The sequence below is a fragment of the Cygnus olor genome, chromosome 1 (genome assembly GCF_009769625.2).
Source record: "Cygnus olor isolate bCygOlo1 chromosome 1, bCygOlo1.pri.v2, whole genome shotgun sequence".
NCBI lineage: Eukaryota > Metazoa > Chordata > Aves > Anseriformes > Anatidae > Cygnus > Cygnus olor.
The window spans coordinates 28,434,458-28,456,905 of record NC_049169.1 but is presented as its reverse complement, the minus strand read 5'-3'; the positions used below and the strand labels follow the sequence as shown (position 1 = coordinate 28,456,905).

General features: G+C 38.1%; 1 long non-coding RNA gene across 2 annotated transcripts in view; it reads right to left on the bottom strand.

The window, feature by feature from the left end:
* Window positions 1-8,881: 8,881 nt before the first annotated feature.
* Window positions 8,882-22,448, bottom strand: part of LOC121066760 — a 29,607-nt gene continuing 16,040 nt past the window's right edge. The window contains exons 1-3 of one of the 2 annotated variants that reach the window (XR_005817947.1): window positions 18,002-18,058; window positions 15,997-16,131; window positions 8,882-10,382 (exon numbers count right to left, since the gene is read on the bottom strand). This is a non-coding gene — a long non-coding RNA (uncharacterized LOC121066760). Of the gene's footprint in view, window positions 10,383-15,996; window positions 16,132-18,001; window positions 18,059-22,448 lie in introns of those variants that run through there. The other variant, XR_005817946.1, reaches the window with a different exon arrangement.

The following is a 22,448-nucleotide window of genomic DNA, read 5'->3' as shown; positions in this document are numbered from 1 at the left end:
GCAGTAAAATATCAGAACATTTGAAATAAAATAAATGCTGTATTTCATGCTGCTATAATGACTGAAGACCTTTCTCAAAACAATGAAGTCCATCCATCCATCCATACTGTAGGAGGAGAAGAAAGAAAAGTGTTTCAGAGGATTCCACCACGAATTTCCAGCTCTCATATATGCACCAAAAATGGTCTTTCTGTGCATGTGGATGAAGGAAGATTTCTGGAAAAACCACCCCTATCTTACATAGCCTTGATTGCAAAGGCAATTCTTTCTTCCCCTACAAATAAATTGAATTTAGCTGCTATCTACAAATATATTGAAGATAACTTTCCTTTCTACAGGAACAAAAGTCGAGGCTGGAGAAACAGTGTAAGGCACAACCTTTCACTAAATGATTGTTTCATCAAAGTGGGGAGATGTGAGGATGGCAAGGGGAACTACTGGAGTATCCACCCATCAAACTTAGATGACTTTGTTCATGGGGACTTCAGGCAACATCGACGGTCACGAAAGCGAGGACGTCAAAAGGAGCTAGAGCATTGCCTTACTGTGAATAATTTCATGCCATGGGGACACTATCCCTCCTACCCAGCACCAAGCTTGTTTTACCAAACACATTATTTTCTGGATCCTCTGTGGAAAATATTGTATGCTGACAGACTGCAATTTATGCCTGAATACCAAAAATGGAATGCAAACAGTGATTTAATCATGGGGAAGTTTTTACCTCCACTACAGCCTAATAAACTACAGAGCATTTCTGTGGACTGGTTTTATGTATCTCCTGCTACTTCAGCAATGCAGCAGAATATTTTCCTAAATTTTCAACAGGCATTGCCTAATTCTGTTTTCTTCTCTTCTTAGAAGCTGCAGTGAAGTTAAGCATTCAGACACATCTGTAAGTACTAGAAAGTACGTGAAGTGCAGTAACTTCATGGGCAGCTCTGTTTGGGACCCTGTCAATATACTATATATTAATATATATTGCACAGTTTTGAATGTTCGTATATGTTTAAAGACAACAAATGAGCTTACTTAGTCATGTAAGCCAGTGATTACCAATGATTGCTACCTAAGAGTATTAGCTTTGAAATGATAACAATTAATACTGGTTTTAATAATTCTACTAGTCAATGACAGTGCATAGATTATGAAGTGTGAGTAAATCCATTAGCACTAATTGCCCAATAAAATTATTTTTAAATTGTCCTGTATTAATCATATTGTTGTATACTGCAGCTCTATTAGTCTCAAATTAGATTGTATGCATGCATATGTATAACTATATACTCAAACATACACACCCATACATTACATTCATATCGAATAGGAAGCATTAATACATTTTTCCTTTGTCAGTTGTGAATGTTTTGGAAATGCTACCTGTCACCTATCACACTGTTGGAAACACTAAGTGAGTTATTCTTCTAATCTTTTAATTTTATACATTGGTTGGGACTCACTTGACACTATTATTTCCAACATACTGTATTGATCCAAGAATCATTGTACATTTATGTATTTTTATCAATTAAATGTGTACTTGCTTCTGTTTGAATAAATGTTCAGATCAATAAATATTTCAAATGAAATAGTATTGCAATATTATTTTAAATATGTATTTAAGTTCAAGTCTGGTTCTCAAATGCATGGCCACATGTCAATTAACCTGCTTAAATGAATAGTTAATGACAGCATAACTAATTACTACTTTGCCCGTTATTTGAGTACAATCCATTTAAGAAATTTTCACTCTTCAGATAATGTCAACTATGTGAAATTGCTCAAGCTTATACCTATGCTGTTAGTTTACATAGTCATATATATTGACATGGGTGCTTACATAGTTATAGAGTATATGATGATATAAAGTACTCACTTAAATATATTCGTTTAATGTATATATCTACTCAGCAACCTCATTGTAACAGGAAAATTATAATAAACTGGACATCTTAAAGCACAGAAAGTAGTTTTATACTTAAGGCTGCTTGAGATGCATGTTGAAAGGACTTATCCTATATTATATGGGAGTTCACTTTGATTAAAGGTGCTTCTGGTTTTATGGATGGTTATTTTATTTTCAGTTGCTTGACATATGGCTGTACTTTAAAATATTTGCCTTCTGCTGATTTTATTTCTGTTTCCTTTCTTTATTTTCTTTTCTTAATTTCATCTGAAATGTTTCAACTCTTTGAGAACCACATGGGCAATGAGAGTGGAAATGAGCATACTCATGGACATGTATTATAGGAGCAGCACACAAAAATTGCTAATGAAGAACTTTTTAATCAGGAAAGTGTAGCAATTATTCCAGTGAAAATATCCACCTTTTTGTAAGTTATAAACTTTCAGAAAATCTTGCTTTGAAATATTTGTTCACTGAAAATGTGAATTTGAGTAGTAAAGCTCTAAAAACTCTGCTGTGAGGAAGTCATAAAGAGCCCTAACGTGTACAAAACTTGAGACTTGGAAAATGACTGGGGAAGGTGGAGTTCAGGGATGGCCAGCTAGAAAGACTGGACAGAGGAAAGGAAGGAGATAACGGGTGTTGAGACATTGAGCCTAGACTCACTGAGCAGGGAGGCAGGACCTCTGAGAAGTTTGAGGAATACAAACTGTGAATACCAGGCAATTTTAATCAGATGAAAATGAAAGCCGGGGATAAGAAAAGTTGGGGCAGGATTAAAGAGTAGCAGGTGAAAAGTCTCTGCCTACTAGTTCATATGTTAGGATGCCTGGGATGGAACGTAATACTCAATTCTTAAGCTGTCAGAAAATTACTTTAAAATTACACAAGACAACAAGCTACTCCTGTTCTCACTTGCTCCATTAGCTCACTTGGCAAAAGCTTGTGAAGTGCACCTGAGGATATTCCTAGAAGGACACATGCCATTTAACTTCATTTTCCATGCTAAACAAGAGTTGGAGGAGAGGAATGAGCATATAACATAGTAATTTGCTTGAGCTAATGTGACCTGTTGCCTAACAGGACATCCTTTAAGCTTAGAATAACTTTATTAGTTTGCTTTGGAAAGAGAACTGCATTTTACCATGTTAGTGATGGTGGTGGAACTGAAGTATGCATTAAACCATACACATGCTTCTAGATCTATGCCCCAGTTTCCTGTGGAAATGCAATACAAGGAATTTACAGGCAGGAGGAGACATTCTTCTGCCTAGATGCTCAGATCTTATTTGAAAATCACTTTGAAATAGTTTTCGTACCACTAGTAGTACACATACCGTAGCCTGGCAACTCCCGTCTTAGATATTTCCAGTCTTATTATGTAGCTGTCAGTATACTTTCTTATGTTTTTTTCCAATACGTTTTAACTTTTGCTTGTTTGTATAGCACCTGCACGCCCCAGTGGAGGAGGATTCTACTCAGGTAATGAACAACTATTTTTTTTCTCCTCATCATTTAATGTGTATCTGTGGCTTACATACTGTGCATAGTTTAAACACTGACCCTGGGACAAAATACTCATTGACTATTTTTTTATTATCTTTCAAAGCCATAACACAATCTACTTTTAAATATCCTGAGAGATGAGGAGTGTCTTGAAACATAGACTTAAAAAGACTGAGGTCAAATGTACATGCTCACTTTGGACATCACATTTGTGAAATCATTGTATAGCACTTTATGTGCTCAAAGCCCAGCTCCCAGTGCCCTGGTTTTTAGCTCTGAGTGTTCAGAACATTTGCAATGAACTCAAGCAACAAGGAAACCAGTGACCATCTGTGAAAAGTTTGATTTAACTTGTCCAGAAATATTGTAGCAGATGAAAGAGAGGAATTCATCTCTTCAAGGTAAACTTCGACTGCTATAATATAGAAAATCATTTTTCTTCCTGGAATCCCTAACCCAGCTTGCTAAATACCTTCCAAGTTCCTCAACAAAACCCAGTATTTCTTCATTATGCAATTCTAATTCATCTACAAAATAGATCTACTTTGGATATTAAATAAGGCAAGAAAAAAATAGACTTTTCATATAATTAAAGACCATATTGTAATGCCTTCAACTGAGGTAAGGGCCAAGTTAGGAAAGCACAATTTAGACAAGATGCCAATTTCTTTCCCTAGCCTGTGAAAGCCTGACATTGCGATCTTAATAATGTTTTTCATCACAGCTGAAGGGGTAGGGTTAGTATGTCATTTTGTGATGAAAATGTCAAAGTACTAATTTGCAAACAACCTGAATTCAAAATTTAAAAGCAATGAGAAACAAATCAAGTTATATATTTTACATGAATTCCAAAACCCAAAATCCACTTAGCATATAAAAATACATAATTTTCTGATTTTGATCACCCTACAATTAGAGAGGACATTAAATTTCTGATACAGGAAATTACCATTTAATGAGAAGACAGAAATGTTCTTGAAAATTAAACGGATGAATTATACGTTTGTGCAGGAATGTCTGAGGCAGTACATGCGGTGTAAAAGACTCCCTTAGAAGTGAAAACAACGGTTACAAATGCTGAATTACAGAAAATATGATATTAACACAGTATCCAAAAATTACATATTGTCAACTTCAGCATTTTCCAGCTGAAATGCATTACCGAGGTTGATAAAAATGTCAGGAAATCATAATCTCAGCATTTTGACCATTGTCACCTCTGTTCTGCCCATAAATAAGACAGAGGTCATCTTTTTAAAGCTGATCTACTTTGAGAGTACACAGATGAAATGCCAGTATACGACATAAATAGCTGGAATAGAGGTCACATACGCTCTCATAAATAAATAGTGCAATTGCTCTCCTTTTTTTGCACTAAAGAATATGACTTCTACATAATGGAGTTATGTTTGAATCATACATTTCCTAACATTTTCAATAAATTGTATCTTAAGTGGTAAGTGTATCTTAAGTATCTTAAGTGGTGTATCTGAGTGGTAAGAAAACTAGGCCTGAGCACAAGAACCTTTTATTAACAACAGTTTATGGGTAATCATATCAAGGCAAATAATAACATTCATTTTGCAGTTGACCTTCACTAGTTAATACAAATATTTATTTTAAAAGTTCAGTAATATATCTAAGCCTATAAAGCCCGGAAAGTTAGCATACAGTTTAATTTCTGATACATTTGCTGTGCAGCACAACTTCTGACTCTTAGACTTATCTTCTTTCATATGGAAAATAACCATAACCTGCCCAGAGGCACAAACAAAAGCTCTGTAGAAAAAAAAGCCTCTAAACTGTATAGCCACTCACACCTATGCACAGTAATTTATGCTCACCCAGCAGTTATCCATTTCTTGCACTCCCTGACACAGTTCATGGAAGACAATTCCCCTTTGGAGGTTGCAAAGCACAAACACTTCTTCCAGCCTGGTGGGACTTGGATACATATCCATGATATACATATGATATATATCCATATATGTCAGGTTTGGCCTATAGGGACACCATGAGGGGAAAAAAAATATTGGAAATATTGACAGTCTCTTTGAGAGTCAGTGTAAGCTCAAATTGTGAGAATACCCCAACCACAATTAACTAGATGGTATCACACTATAGGACACAGCTGTGGTTGATTCGTAGAATCATAAAATCATAGAATCATTAAGGTTGGAAAAGACTTTCAAGATCATCTGGTCCAACCATCACCCTACTACCAATGTCACCTGCTAAATCATGTCCTTAAGCAACATGTCCAACCTTTCCTTAAACACCCCCAGGGACGGTGACTCCACCACCTCCCTGGGTAACCAATGCCTGACTACTCTTTCTGAGAAGAAATGTCTCCTCATTTCCAACCTGAATCTCCCCTGGTGCAACTTGAGGCCATTCTCTCTAGTCCTGTCACTAGTTACCTGTGAGAAGAGGCCAACCCCCAGCTCCCCACAGCTTCCTTGTTGGAGAGAGCAATAAGGTCTCCCCTGAGCCTCCTCTTCTCCAGACTAAACCCCAGTTCCCTCAGCTGTTCCTCATAGGACTTGTGTTCCAGGCCCTTCACCAGCTTCATAACCCTTCTCTGGACACGTTCCAGGGCCTCGATGTCCTTCTTGTAGTGAGGGGCCCAAAGCTGAACACAGTACTCGAGATGAGGCCTCACCAGAGCAGAGTACAGGGGGACGATCTCCTCCCTGGTCCTGCTGGGTACACTATTCCTGATACAAACCAGGATGCCATTGGCCTTCTTGGCCACCTGGGTACACTGCCAGCTCATGTTCAAGCAAACATCGATTAGCACCCCCAGATCCTCTTCCTCTGCACAGCTTTCAAGACACTCTCCCCCCAAGCCTGTAGCACTGCATGGGGCTGTTGTGGCCAAAGTGCAGGAACCAACACTTAGCCATATTGAACTTCATCCCATTGGCCTCTGCCAATCAACCCATCCTGTCCAGGTCCCTCTGCAGGGCCTTCCTACCCTCAATCAGATCGACACTTCCTCCCAGCTTGGTGTCATTTAAATGTGCTCTTCTGTACCTAAATCGTTGAATTTCTCTGAAGTGTAACTTTAACTAGAACCTTCCTGAGTTTATGTTATCTGGCCTGGATATGTTACCAATATGCAACAATCATAACATCCTTTATTTTATATGACATATATTATATGCCAAACAGTCATAATTGCTTACAAATGTAATTCCATCCATGTTATTAAGGTATGGGTTTGTACCAAATGGGTCATGTGGACATGGCTTAAAATGCATAATTTTTGTACCATAAACCAAGCTTTGAACCTTTTTGCCAACATGGCCTTGCTTGGACCAGGTGCATCCAAGCTTCAGAGAAATACTTGCAGACTTTATTTCTATCGTAAGACCATACCGTACCAGTTTTCCTGTGTGCCTAACAGACTTCTCAGCAGAGTATGTAGTAGACGTGAGTCAACCTGATAGCTCAGAAAACAAAGCCTCAGTTAAAGGACTTGTTCCTGGGAAGTTCTGTTAAATCTTATCTTCAGATAGAGCTGTCAGCTCTTCAAAAAACCTCTTGGAGCTTTCAACAATTTCTGCAGCATTTTAGGCAGTTTTAACATTTGATTTAATATTGTGCTTTCAGCACATAGAGCTTACCTACTTGGGTTCTTTGAAGACAGTGCGTGGTTTATACTACACTTGTGACGTATTAGTCCTTCTAAGGTCTGGCATGTCTGGAGCTGAGAAGGACCATCTTAGCAGGTAGAAACAAGCCAAAGTGCCTGGCCAGCTTTTTGTTTTCTTTTGTTTTGTTTTTTAAATGGCTGCCTCCCTGTAAGTGAAAGAATAGAAAGGGAATGGGGGCATCCTCAGCATCAGGAAAAAACATCCAATAAGTCTGAAGTTATAGTGAAAAATATCCTGGTAACTGTGCTTCAGACTGAGGCTGGAAACTCATCAACAGACAGTTGAATGAGCTTCTTTTACAGAGTACTAGGTTCATTTTGAAGAAGGAGACATTTGCTCTTTTAGGCAGTGAATGGCAACAGAACAGCTTCCCCATTTTCATTAGTAAGACAAAAGGCATTAATCTGCCTGCTGGGAAAGTGTTTTCGTGCTTCCACACAGTCCAAGTGTGTGCAAGAGAAAGCTTTAGTAAAGATACAACTCTTAACAAAGTCACAATTACAAGAAGAAATAAATCCCTACGTATCAGCTTGTATATATTTGATTTTACAGCTTGAGGGAAGGAAGGGACCCCCAAGGCCACCCAGCTTGTAACAGAAACTGCAGATCTTGAATGTTGTGCAGTACTATGAAATTAAAGACTCCTGACGCCCAAGAGCTTTCCCCATGCTGGCTTAGGGAAGTCCAGGTCTCTATGCGCAGAAAAGCATGGTTCCTCTTTCACAGAATTACTCTACTGACATGCCAGAATTTTGGACATGAGAAATAGAAATAACAACTGAATTTCACCCTAAATAAAGTGATTTACCATGTAATTCAAGCAGTTTGCAATTTGCTGTTGTAGAAGCCAATTCCACAGCAAGCCTAAAAGGGAATAATTAGTGCTACAGCATTCTACTCTGAGCAATACTCTAGTCTTCTAGTGTTGATGTTGACAGATATGTATGCATTTTTGTACTGTAAACAGACTAGAATTAACTACATGTGCTCAGACCAGAATTATTAAAAATAAAATATGGTTCAGTCTTTTTAAGCACGCATATTAAAAATCAAAATATATAACTAGTATACTCTATTATGCTTTAAAAAAATTTAAAAAGTCTATATATCAATTAAAATTAAACAATATCTCTGTAGGCTAGTATATACAGTTCCACTATGGGAGAAAATTTTATCATCCTTCTTGGTTCCTCTTCCATAAAATACCAAAGCTGTGGATCACAATCCAGTCTGTTCAAGACTTTTAGAATTATTTAGTAATTCTAATACAGAATGCTAGGATTCCTGGTATAATGGTACATGTAAATACCAAGTACAGTAAAAGTATCTAAATAAGCAGCCATTACATACAAACAAAGCAGCATATACTCCAGTCTTCCCATCTGGTTCCATCTGGAACCATATGGTTCCCCAAATTAAACTAATTTTCTTTCTAACTTTCTAATAATATTTTCATGGCTATAGTTATTTGTACCACCAGTAAGATAAATTACTGAAATTAGAAGAAGTCGCAAAAGGAAACCATTGTAAGCAGAGATTGTTCTAAATCTGGAGACTGGAGAAGGAGTTTGAGAAAAGCCTGCAGATGCTTTGAAATGGGTTTTGTCTGACAATAGTTTCTAAAAAAGATCATGAAAGTATTTTCACAAAAAAACACACACAATCTGAACTTCATAGCCCAGAAGTGCTTACAGTGTTGAGAAAACAGCATGACACATCAAACGAACTATTAGTATACTTGTATACTTGTGTACTTGTATACTATATACTATACTGTCAGTGTACTTTTTTCAGAACAAGATGCTTCTTAAAGAGTGTAGTAGTGAGTTATTGAAATTGTTTAATATAGAAACACTAACAGACATTTGTGGTATACATGTATGTTTGTGTGCACACAAGCATGTTTCCATATTTACAAATGCTCAAAATCTTGTAATTGTTAAGTGGTTTATAATTTTGCAACAAGTTGAATAACTTTATATAAGTATGGTTGGAGTAAAAAGCAAATCAATGATGCTCCAGTATTAATAGCTGGTATGTTTGCTGCCTCCACTGTTCCTCATATTCATGAAAGAGAAGCTAGACATGTGGAGATAATTATCCCATTATGTTAGTAGTACCATCTCAAAGATGAGATTAAAAACTATAATTCTATTTAATCCCTGTAGCCTGTGACACAATCAAAGAAAGAAGGTAATGAGAATACATCTCACAAAGCAAGAGTAAAAACAATGTCATAAAGGATGCTCCATCAGTTAAAACCTTTACATGTACATCTGATTGCTGCAGACTAGAAAATCACTGTAAAAACCGTCAAGCACTGGGTTCACAGAACAGTTCTGAAATGCAAAGCAACAAATTTAACAGCACACAGTAAGTCAGAATCAATCAGTACAAAATTTATGTCATGCTTGAAAGCCTTACTAGAATTCATGTAGCAGTGCTTCAGTTAGTAGATCTTTTGTTAATTGAGATACAACAATACATACCAAAATTTAGTAAGAAATGGCAGATGTGCTACTAGCTGATAATTACTTTGCAAATCTGAATCAAATAATAGCTTTCTAACAATTAGAGTAATCATAGTAATTTTAAGGGTGGAGAGAACAAGGATGATATCAAGTTTGTGATATAAAAAACTGGAATTAATACTTGAATATCTCCATCATTAATCAAGAAATAAATCCATCTTGCAAGTGGATTTCTTGAGAGCAGTTAATAACTGCCATCACACTTTCCTGAGCCTGCAATCCAAATATAGATAGCAGAATGACTGATATTAGTTGTCTGAAAGTGACAATTCCCTTCTGAATATCACCAGAACATGTGACCTGTATAGTATGAAGTTTTGAAGTTAAATGATCTTATAAGGAAATAATTCAGCAGCCAGCTTGATGACTACTCTGCATAAGAAGCATAGAGACTTAGGTAAACCTGATGTATCTTAAAGCTGGGAAAACGGTGTAATTTTTAGTGTATATTTATTTAAATGTGAAGTCAAATTTTGGGTTCTACTGATTTCGGTTCTTACAGTCCAGAGGCAAGGAGCAGCTTCCTGCATGGACAGAAATTTGAAAAGCAGTCTCTGCTGCAGCGTGTCCTTCATTGTTAACTCTGAACACACAGTAGATCAGGGACTGGAGAAGAGATCTTCCTCTGCCTCTCAGAGGAGTTTCACAAATGTACTCACAAAGCCAGATGCTCACTCATTCTTGTCCATTTTCTGATTCTCTTCCCTCTTTGATTGTTTCAGACTGCCATCAAAACAGACCACTTTGAAGACAATCTTCTAATCTTCCAGGGACCTAAATCTAAGCAACAGAAAATTAAAACCCCACCACCACCAACCCTCATCCCTCCCCACTCCTCACCCTCTTCCCGCTCCCCTCCCCCCCCAAAAAAAAAATCATGATAAGTCTGAAAATACAAACTGGAATTCCATTTGTCAAATTATAATTTTTATTTTTTTTTAGTAGCATGATCTTTAACAGATTGATCTTTAACTTTTGGAAGTCAGTTCAGATTTTTGTGCCAATGTGAATGACTATGAAGGGCAGTAGAGTTCAGGCCCAACTATATGCAGTGTGAATACATTCTTTTATGGATTCAATACGTGTCCAAGTGCATTTTTTAAATCCATCGCCAATGTGCAGCCCAACAAACTCCACAGAGGCCAATGACTGTTTGTACATCTGGGGTGTCAAACATTTCAAATAATTAGCCAGGGGAAAATGTATGAATGTGAAAGCAAAGTCCTATCTCTCAGTGACCAGAAGAAATCTATTCATATAGAACAAGAACAGATGAATAAAATTCTGTTGGAAAAACAAGGTGCTTGCTAAAGCTTTGGAATTAACAAAGTAATCTGTTAGCAAACAAAAGCAGAGACAAGTTTCCAAGATCCAACAAGCCAGGCCAATGAATTGTTCCCTAGAATGGCAGTTTGATGTATACATGTGAAAAGCAACTGGAAAGGTTAATTTTTCTAACTGTGCTTCAATAGAATCCTCTCACTTGAAAGATCAAAGAAGAAATATTGCCTAGCATGGCCAGTGGATGTTGCTGTGAATTTATGCTGTGCTTTAAATAGTAGATTACAGGGGACAAATACCGAAAGAAGAAACAAGATTTTAATTCTATCCAAAAAAATAAAAAATAAAAGAACATTGCTTTTTAAAAGTAAATTATTTTTCCCTGAAAACTGCTATTACATCAACTACTCTGAAAAGCAAAATTACCCATTTGACTGCAGGATGGCAAACTTCTCCATAGTATCTTAAAAAATACCTAAGATGTGTTTACATTAGGGATTGACTCTTCCAAGCAAAGTGCATACGCAAATCTTCATTCTTTGCAAAATAGTAGTGTCCAAGATTTTACTGAAGGGTTTATATCAGTGATGACACGAAGTCTGGTCCTTGGTGGCTATGTGAGCGAAGACATTTATTTCAAATATTCTTTTATGAATTTTTATGTTCTGTGACTCACAGGAGAAGCAGACTAAATAAAGGGTTTGAAGTACCCACTGTGTAGAACTGTATACTTTCTTAACTGTATGGGAGAGATTTATTCAACATACTTGACTTTTTGGCAAAATATATGATCTGACACTTGAAACAACCCGTCTCCATTTTCCTAAAAGTGCCAACACAATTACTTTGAATAAAAGGATTCAAAATGCTTTAGCCTTGGTTCAGTGAAGATCAGCTCACAGTTGTTTGTTGTCCCAACATCATGGAGATGTTTCGGATCTGGACAGAATCTTGAAATGACACCAAATGATACTGATTACTCCTCTGAAGTTTTGTCACTACTTTGGGTCCATCATGTCAATGGTGTGAGTTGGCAAACTGGAGACAGTGCTCAGAAAAAGTACTAGTTCACAAAACAGTGATCTGCAGCTCTGAAGGAAAAGCTATATATTAGATAACGTCACAGCCTGTCAGACCCAAGACCTTTAATTAAAGCATGTGCAATCATGCTCTTCAGACCTCTCAGCAGTGACATTCATCTCAAAATGAGATATTTTCAGAGGCAGAAGGCTGGTTGGCAACAGTTTTGAAGGAAGGGGATGCTAGGTCAATCTTTTTGAGGTCCTGGTTGGGTCTGGATGAATAAATAGTATTCTGGTATCCAAAATTGTGCCTGATATTGGTGTCCATGATGGAGGCAAGTGATACAAGACCAACAGAAAAGACTGAAGCAGGGGACACAATCCTTTTGTGTATTGACTGTCTGAAACAAGATACTGGATGATGCTGCCATTCTGTGTCAACAGCAGTCTAACTGCTCAGACATGATGAGTCCTTAGCTTTCTCTCAGAACATCTTTTCACCCTTTTTTTCAATACAGCTGAAAAAGTAATTATATACTATCATAGAGCTGTATGACAGTGCAGTGAAGACTTTGCACTGATATTTTCTTAGCCTCTTCCTCCAAAATGTTTGGCTTCTGAAGTGAATGACATCTTTACTTTTACAAAGTGAGGAGCTGCAAGACACCCAAAGAGCTCTCACTGGAAGCATAAATACAGATGTGATACACAGGTATGAGCCAGCACTTAATGAGATCTTCTAGCTACAATGGTGGTAGAGTAGTGAAGATCATTCAGGTAAACTGGTTAAGATAGGCTAGCAGTTTACATTGAATACATGACTTCAAAAGTCATCAGTACTAGTTAACTTACACAAGATGAAATTTCTGATTACTCCAATGGAGTAAAAATACCAGACTTATCTGCCAGCTACAACACTGCAATTACACTGGGTGAATGCAAGTCTGCTTAAATAGATGCAATCTATACTGCACTGGTCAAGTACTCATGTGGATAACCTCCTTCTTTCCCCCAGACTTGCATCTTGTCATTGTTCTCATTCCTTCAAATCTTAGTCACTACAATCCGCCAGCAAAGTTTACCAACATTGCAGTTTGCAGTAGGTTTCTTTGGTAGTTGTTAAGCTTTGGAAATAGCGAAATCTCCCACCCCACTGGAAGTTCACTAAATAGGTACTGAAGTGTTATTCTAACCTGCAGATAAGAACCACTGGGTTCTGCTAACACCAAGAAATCATGCAGCCCCTGGATTTTTTTTTTTCACATATCACTTTAAGAATTAGCCTGCAAATAATGCTCATGTTAAAGACAATGCTGTTGTGAGGGAATTTGAGAAGAGTACTACCAACATCTTTACCAAAAGCTATGTGTCTTCCTGAAAAATGTAGTACATCTTAAAACGCTTCCCTGGTGTTCCTGTTTGTCAATGAGTTAAGTACATGCTGATTTAGGGATATATTTTCTACGTACTTACCTCCCATTTTTGTCATTTGCATGTCTAATCTATGTGCAATGCACTGTTAATTTACCCTGTAGTGTTCCCTTGGAATATAATTTGTATGCACATAAAATATCAATGTAATATCTAGAGATGAAATCCAATGGAAACAGTTTACTGTGAAATCCAGTCTTTGTTCCCTCGTTTTTCCACTTCATTGACTGTTGCTTTTTTAAAGTACTCCTAGAGCTCTCTCTTGCACAGCCTTTCATTATGTTGCATTATTTCTTTATTTGGGAAATAAAACTAAAAAGCTTTTTTATACAACCTAATTTCCTGTAAATTTTGGGATGATCTTAAGACAGTTCTTCAGGAGAGAAAATGCTAATCAATTTTATTTCAAACACACATTGAAATTCCACATAAATTGGTGCCAGAGTGCAAATGCTACTCAACTGGGAATGGAGAGGGGAGGGAAGAGAAATATATGCCAACTCTCACTTCAGTACAAAGGGTGTGAGATACATTTTATTTGAATCAAATGTTATTTAACAACTTAAGCATCTGGGGCACATCTGATAACTTGGGTAAAATGTATTGATTTCTCTATTGATTTTTCTAATATACCTTCTCTATGAGGGAGCTGTAACTGAAAGTAGCAAGTGACTCAGCTAATGCCAACTCTAAGTACTGTGGAGATGTACTGATATACAAGATGGGTCATCACTGAATTTCAAAATACTATGGATCCTCAATTTTCACTTGAAGGAAATACTTAGTATCAGTGTCTTTCTTGCTTGGCTTGCAGTGTTTGCATTTTGTTTTCAATACGAATCTTTTAATGCATTTTTCTATTTATATATATATATATAAGTGGCTTTGTTCATAAACTAGAAATGTACACATGGATTGAGAAGATATAATCTTTATACTACCATATATTTTAACCTTAGGATGATGTAGAGGCCTTTTCTTTAATCTCAAAAGTGATTTGTATGTTGAAATTATACACAGGAACATACTAAACATATGTAACACCTGTGAATTTCTGGTCAATTTAGTTCCAGAAGTAACTTTGAAATGCTGTAATATTTATCACTTTCTCTGAGCAGTTTTGTATAAACAAAGGATAGAGAGGAACTCTTACAATCTTGAAAACACTAGAACTTTTGCCATTGAGTTCAATGCAATTGGAATTTCCTGGCCACAAATGGAATTTGCTACTGAACTCACTGCAAGTTTTTCTAGGCACTGTTGGATTTAGCCTTAAGAATTCTGCTCCCCCCACCCCCCACCACCACCCCCACCCAAAAAAAAAAAAAAAAAAAAGAGCCAAAAAGAGTCTAACAAATCACTAGGAAAGGCAGCAAGGCAGCCTGGAGTCACAGGTAGCATTGTAAATATTTGCACACACTAAGCAACACTTGAAGTATATTTTCAGCTGTAGGAACCCAGATTTTATATGTCAGCTCTGAAGGTCCAAGAATAGATTATGTAAGAAAGAGTATTCAGGGCCCCCGTAGCCCTTTAACCAGTTGCCAACAGGATTTTCTGCAAACCCTAACCATGAATAGATGGTTAGTGCTGCTCCTTGACATTAATTGCCAGGAAGGACAGGAAAGATCTAGGCCAAATAGGTAAATGACTGCACTATGAGAAGCTTTTGCTACTATTTGTAGAAAGGCTTCATAAAATCAGTGGTCGCTCTTCCTTCCCCAGCATTATGTTTGCTCCTAGTTTCTCCATTGAACTTCATTTGGACATTTTTTTATTGAAATAGTAGATTTCCTTGGAGTGGAGAGAAAGAGTCCAAAATACACCACTTTTAACACACTCTCCAAATTTGGCTCGAGGCTTCCAGAGGTGTCACTTATGAGGTGACACTTATGAGGTGTCACACACCTGATTAACCTCAAGACTCTTCCAATTCCAGAAGTCAAAAAGTTTACCCTGAATTTGTTCTGGGTTCTCCAGTTGTGTATGATGCCTGTTACATCTATGAAAGTGTTATGAGAAATGCAGCACACAATGATTCTGGGAAGTGCACCCTGCGAATATCTGGTCTGCAAAAAAGAAGCGGATGGATTTTGGAATAGGAGGGGTGAGAGGGGAACAGAGAGGAGGAGGGAAACGAAGAAGACTTCAACATGCTGTGTTCCAGGGATCATGAACCACGCCAAACTCCACTCGAAACTGTGACTGCTGGTAGTGGCTCATCTGCGTGCGAATAGAGAGAGGCACGTTATCTGCGGGCTGCACAATGACCCAATCTGCACTTCAGCTACAGCTGAAGTAAAGCTGAAATCCAATTACCGGCAGCCAGCACATCTCCTCCTCTGGCATTATCAAGCCCAGCTCTTCAAAGTTTTATGTAATTCTACACGAAAAACAAAGAATTTTCTTGTTAAGTGCTATTGAATCCTGGAAGCTCTCCCCGTGCGTCTCGCACAGCCTCATCCTGGAAACAACACGGCCTCGCTCCGCTGCCTTAATACAGCGAGGAGTAATTAAACACCGGGAACGGGCCGAGGGGGTGGGCGGCCCCCTCCGCCCTGCTCCTCCGTGAGCCACGCGGTGGCACCAAAGCGCCGCTCTTCTCCCGCTGCGCGCCCCGCTGCGCGCCCCGCTGCGCGCTGCCAGGGCGCGGCTCGCACCTGGTCAGCTCTTCCCTGCCCCGGTAATAGTTATTGTTCCCGGAACGTGGAAATATGACAGCAAGTCTTCTGCGTCCACCGAAAAGTCACCGGAACCCTCCGTCTCTGAGCGCTGCTCCATTTGTGCCACAACTGCTATGAAAATAGACATAGATGCTTTTAAGAAATGCTTTTAAGCTGCCTTTCCATCTTTCTTTTTTTTTTTATTTTTTTTTTTTTTTTTACACTGCCTTCATTGATCATAACAATTTCTAAGACCTGAAACCTCTGACTGGCTCTATCTGGGCACAATTTCATGTCTGCACAGTCCCAATATAAGAAAAAAATATTCAAGAACTGCCGTATTTAAGTGCAGTGCCCACGTAGATCCTGAGAGATGGTTGCTTTGTATTACATATATAGCTAAGTCCCAGTCGGGCCCTGACACCTCTGCACTAAATGCTGGACAAACAAAGCCTTACCCAGTGCCCACTGAAGCCACTGGTGGTTGGTCGGGCCCCATGGTGAGTGCTCCTAGCCTGAAGAGCTTACAAGTCCAAAAAGACAAAACAAACAATGACAGACATAACAGGCATGCAGGCAGCTGCCTTGGCCCTGACCCTGCAATTTTTTCTGGTCTGGTTTAACCCTGTCTGAGAGGGTTCACGATCTGGACTCTTATTTTAAATGCAAATCTTGCCTGCTTACTAATCTGAGAAAGCTGAATATACTTTCTTTAATATATTCTACATTGAGCTTTTAAGAGCAATATCAATATTGAATGTGTTTTCATACATCTAAACCATCAACAGAAAATAATTTATAAAGTATCAAATAGTTTTCTTCTCATCTGCTTCTTTCTTTTCAAAAAAATATTTACCCTTCTCTCCACTCTTTTTTTTTTTTTTTTTTTTTTTATCCTCAGCACTTGCCAGTCTGTATTAATTATTCCTGGTTTTATGCACCATTTTGTATTTCAGGTTTCTATCTTGTGTGTTTATCTTTACTCATGTGTATTCCCTCTAGGTATCAGTGAAACTATTCACATGCTTAATTAAACACAGACAAAATTTGGTAAGATTATGACTGCTTTTTATGCAACAATTAATCCCTGGGTATTATTTTACTTAGCTCTTCCTATTTTACCTGCCTTTGACATAGTCTCTCAGGCAGCAGTTCCAAGCTATTTAAGTTCTGCCTTCTATCTTTTCTGTGGGATTTCAGGTCCCCAACCTCCAGCCATGTCAACCATCCCAAGTGTCTGTACTGCTTATTTCCCCTCACCAAAACTCCATTCCAAGACACAGGTAACCTGCCCCAGTCCCTGAGTTCCCCCAGATCCTGCCACCAACCTTCCAGCAGAAGCCCCCTGGACTCCTTTATTGCTTTGCTCACCAAGCAAGCTTTAGCCAGACCACCTTGCTCCTGGCAGGTTCCTGACTTCCACTGGCCACCAGATCTTCACAGCATCCCCCAAAGACTGATCTTCCCCCAGCACAAAGCTGGTAAAAGGGATGTAGGGCATGTCCTATGAGGAGAGGCTGAGGACACTTGGGTTGTCTAGTCTGGAGATAAGAAGGCTCAGAGGTAACCCGTTGCTCTCTGCAATGTCCTGAGGAAGAGAAGTGGAGAGGGAGGTGCTGGTCACTGCTCCCTGGTAATGGATGACAGGATGCACAGGAACTGTACAAAGCTGTGCCAGGGGAGGTTCAGACTGGGTATTCGGAAAATTTTCTTTACTGTGAGGGCAGTCAAACACTGGAACAGGCTTCCTAGAAAGGTGGTTGATGCCCCATTCTTATCAGCGTTCAAGAGGAATTTGGATAACACCCTCAGTAATAAGCTTTAACTTTTGGTTAGCCCTGAAGAGGTCAGGCAGTTGTACCAGATGATTTTTGAAGGTCCCTTCCAACTGAACTATTCTATGAAGATCCGTTCCCAGCCCAGAGCTTTTACAAAAAAACTTAATTCCCTGCCAAGCAGGTAGCTCCTGCCTAGATGCAAGTTCCATGCAAACACTACTTACCTCCTTGTCCTCAGTGATCCCCACCAACTGTGGCAGTCTTACAGTAAAGAAATTTCGTCTAATATGAGAGGAGAGCAAGGCAGAAAAGGGACACAGAGAGGGAAAAAGAAATGGGGGAGACGGGATAAGAAATGGAAGGAAAAATCCTGAGGCTTTTGAATTGCCCTCAGCTCCCCTTCATGTTGTGGCATCCCTCCCAGCTTGAGATCAAAACAGAGATGAATTTATTTGATTGTAAAAATGTAAACCATAAAACTTCTCCCTTTTTATTCAGTGAAATTCTAAATGTCAATAAATTGCTGAGCTTCATTTCCGAAAATCATTCTGTTTACCCTCCATCCCTGTTCAACAATTCTACATGCATTTCTCCTCTGTCATGCAATGGGAATGTCACAGGGAGGAAACTGTTAGGTTAGTCCTCATATTTTGAGCACCTGAGGTCGTGTTTTTTTAACTCTCTGATCCGACTGTCTCCAGAAGGAACTCTAGTGTCTGGTGGTTTCTTGGGAGTAGCATTTTGTGGATCATTAGTAGGCATCACACACATCCTAACTGAGCGAAGTAATTCCTTTATGAGTTATTTTAAGAAAATATCAAGTAGTCAGTAAGACCCCTTTTTGTACTTATGTATTTGAATTTTTCTTTTATTTTATTTTTTTTTTTACTATGCTGCTAAACTGAGAGTATTAACACAGTTTGGAGGAGGTATTTGGTAAACCTGTGTGCTTCTCTTCAAAAATCTACCAGCAGATTAAGATTTCACATGAACTTACTGCTGCTTACAATGAAGCTGTCTTTCTCCAGATCTTGATAATTTCTTTGCAGATGAAAGGACGGTAGGACTTGTTAAGTCTCCCTATCCCCTCTCCTCAAGCAAATTCTTTACTTTATGGAGCACCAGGCTGTTTTTTTTCAAATGTTCCTTGGGAGGTATTTAGGATCCCCACCTTCAAACTTGAACTTCAAAGTCAAGCACTGTCTAGTGCCCATCTTCTCAGCATATTTTTCAAGAACAAATTATAAACATTTCGAGCAAAGTGCACTTATTACAAGTTTGTTTGCCAAGTACTGCTGCCTCCCTTCTAAGTTCCAGCTACGTCAAAGCATCTGGTTTACAAACATGTTCCTCCCCTCGACTGGTACATGTATGCCAGGGTGTAGAGGCTTATCACTAATAAAGGAGTTTCCCAGATGAAAGCAGAAAATGCTGTGGGAGTCACTTAATAGACTCTCACTTGTCACAGAGTGTGTAGGCATGTTGTAGTCACCGAGCAGATGAATGAAGTGATGTGCAGGAGGAGTGATTTACCCAACTTCTTCAAGAGTCTGGTCTAAAATTCCACAAAGTCAATAGATTCCTGTTGATTTCTATGGACCTTACACTGTGCTTTCAGGTAATTATTTATTCTAATCATGAGACAGTGACTGCCCTGGGTTTATCTTCTTTAGAAGAGCATGCAGTGATTTGAAATTCCTGCATATTTGCAACTTAGTTTACACAATATAAATATATATATATATTTACTGAGTAGATAGATAAGAGTCTAAACTATTTTCTTCAGAAAGCAATGCAGTTCTCAGTCTCATTTTTACTCACAGCTATACCAAATGTGACTTACATAAAGGATAAGTTATTTTGACTTGAAGCTCAGGTCAACCCCAATTTCAAGAGAACATAAATCTGGCATAAAGCCATGTGCTTCTCATGCATCACACTCCACAGTGAGATCTATCATTACACAGACTCTAATACACAGTGCCTAAGCATTTTTTTTCTATCACAGACTGCATAGCAAAATTAAGAACTTTCAAACAACCCTCTGAAGATTTGTGGGAACTTAGGAAGATGTTACACCAATAAATGTTAGCCTGATTGGAACATTTAATAGGTATGGCAAAATGGCTATTACTACATTCTTTCATGGCTCTACTCCTAAATAGGATTTTCCTATCTTTTACAGAAGATTTTAAGGATCTTTCTCCTGATTTCAGGGGATTTCACCCTAATTTATAGTGATATGTCAAATGTGGACTTAGCTCAAAAGAGCTAAGTCTTGTCTAGACAATGGTGTTGGTAGGATTTTTCAAAAATCTTTTCGTTCATTCCTGCTAAAAGAATTCAGTATTTTTGTGAGTCCATTTAAGTACTAGTTAAAATAAACTATATAGTATGGTATAATTTGCACAGTTTGTCTTTATATAACTTTATCCTCAGAGAAATAGCTCTGTATAGGATTGATGCCTGATCCGATGCCATACTGCACCTTGGCTTGCCCTTCCTTTGTTAGGAGGAAGGAGCACTGAGTCAGGAAGTAGCGAAGATTCCAAATTTCATTTTTTCATTTCAGAACTATCTTTTTAAATCAGTGTAAGAAAAAAAAAAAAAAAAAAAAAAAAAAAAAAAAAAAAAAGCTTTCAATAGCATGGAAAATCTCCAAACCTTTTGCTATCTCTGTTATCAAAATACTGAACTGTGCCCGCTCACTTGCGCAAGTCTTTGTTTGCACATACACTAGACAAGTAATCAGATGTATTATTCTTACACAATGCCTTGCAGTCCGGATGCTTTGCAAACTGGATGTGTCTGTCCCTATCTTTTGCATGTGTATGCAGGACAAAAGGGCAAAAGGAGCCTTCCTCAAATCTTACAAGTCCCTTGCAATGACAAATACAGTATTTGCAGAAAAGGTTTTTTTCAGGCCTTGACTGCAAAGCACCTCAGATTCTGGTTATACCTATAGTGAAATATTAAGTCAAGGCTTTTGTCCCTGTGGGAGCTCAGCCTGCACAGCTTACGTGTAGGTTTGGGTTGTTTGTAGCATCTGACTGGACAGAAGCCCAGGGAGCCTATCATTTTCATGATGGCTGTATCTGCATAAAATCCCGGCTAAGTACTCAGAAATTTGAACAGTCATCTTTATTACCGTAAGTCCAAAATTAAAAAGAATAGAGAAATAATAATGATGCACCATAAATGCATAGTGAAAAGCAAGCATTTTCCTTAGAGCGGAGCAAAGAAGTGGGTGGCCACACTTGATAGTAACATTGGTTAAATCTTTCAAGAAGCCACTGACATAGTGAAAGTGGCATGTTACTAGGAAAAAAAAAAAAAAAACTGATTCTCAAATTTGCACTTTTCATTTCAGCAGTGGGGAATCCAGTGCAAGAGCAGCCTGAAAACAGGACTTGCCATCTGGCTGAGCCAAAGCGGTACATAACTGTTTTTCAAGTACATCATTTTATGGGCTACCTAATCCAGTCCCCTTCCTGTGAGGATGTGCATGTAACTCAGCCCATCTCCCTTTCAGCTCCAAGTGTTGCTACTAAAAGATTCTTCTCTGTTTATTCTGCTATGTTTTTCATTATGAAGCTTACATATTGTCTTCTTTTCTTCTTCTGGTACTCGAAATGCTGAATTATTGCTCATGGTTCTGTGTGACCTGGTTCTGATGTTATTAGTCTAGCAGCTGTATTTTTGTTATAAAGTATTTCAGGTATATCGCTCTTTTGGAACAGTACATTTCTTTTGTGAAAGACTTTCTATTGTGTGCCTGTTTTTCACAATATATATGTGTGGTGCCTACTGCAAATGATTATCTGCTGTATACATAAAAATAAGGTGTTTCAATCATAATATGCCCATCATTCTTGCTGGCCAATTTACAGATTAAAAAAAAAAAAAAAGTTAAAAAAAAAAAAGTTTAAAAGAAAAAAGAAGTACTGGCGTTCCTGGAAATTTTCTATTACAGGAGGAAAAAATAAAATAAAATAAAATAAAATAAAATAAAATAAAATAAAATAAAATAACAACAACAAAAAAATCCCTAATCAATACTGCCAAAAAAAATCCAAATGTATACTATTCGTTGCTGTTTTCTGAGGCTCGTCAAATGCAGGCTGTTTCATATCAATGGCAGGAATGAAATGTCAGAATTAAAGGCCTTTTGTATTTTCCTGGATCTTAGCAGCCAGAACATAGAGGCATCTTGAGCTGACCTCTCCTGATGAAGAGGAGTAAAAGGAAAGAGGAAGTCTACAATTAAAAGAAGCCAGAACCCAAGTGATGATGTGATTTACAAATCAGAGATGCAGCTTTCAGAAACAAACAGGACATGTCTATGATCCAGTGACTTTCAGTGTGATATTTTCCATCTCTGTCCCACTAAAGTTTTCAAAAGTCCAGATTAGACTAAAATGGGAGGAAAGGGACTTGTTTCCCCCAGTAACGTCACTTATTCCACACAAGCAGACTTTGACTTGCGTTGAGGTCTCTCATTGCCTCAGGAATGTAAGAGGTTAATTCAAGCTGTCTTGATATCAGATAATAATTACATGATTTATGACCTCTGTCATAAAGCATCCAAGAGATCAAAGACCAAAATAATGTTGCCTCATTTTATGCTGATTTTGTTCAATGCTGGTAACAGATGGAACTTTTTTTTTTTTT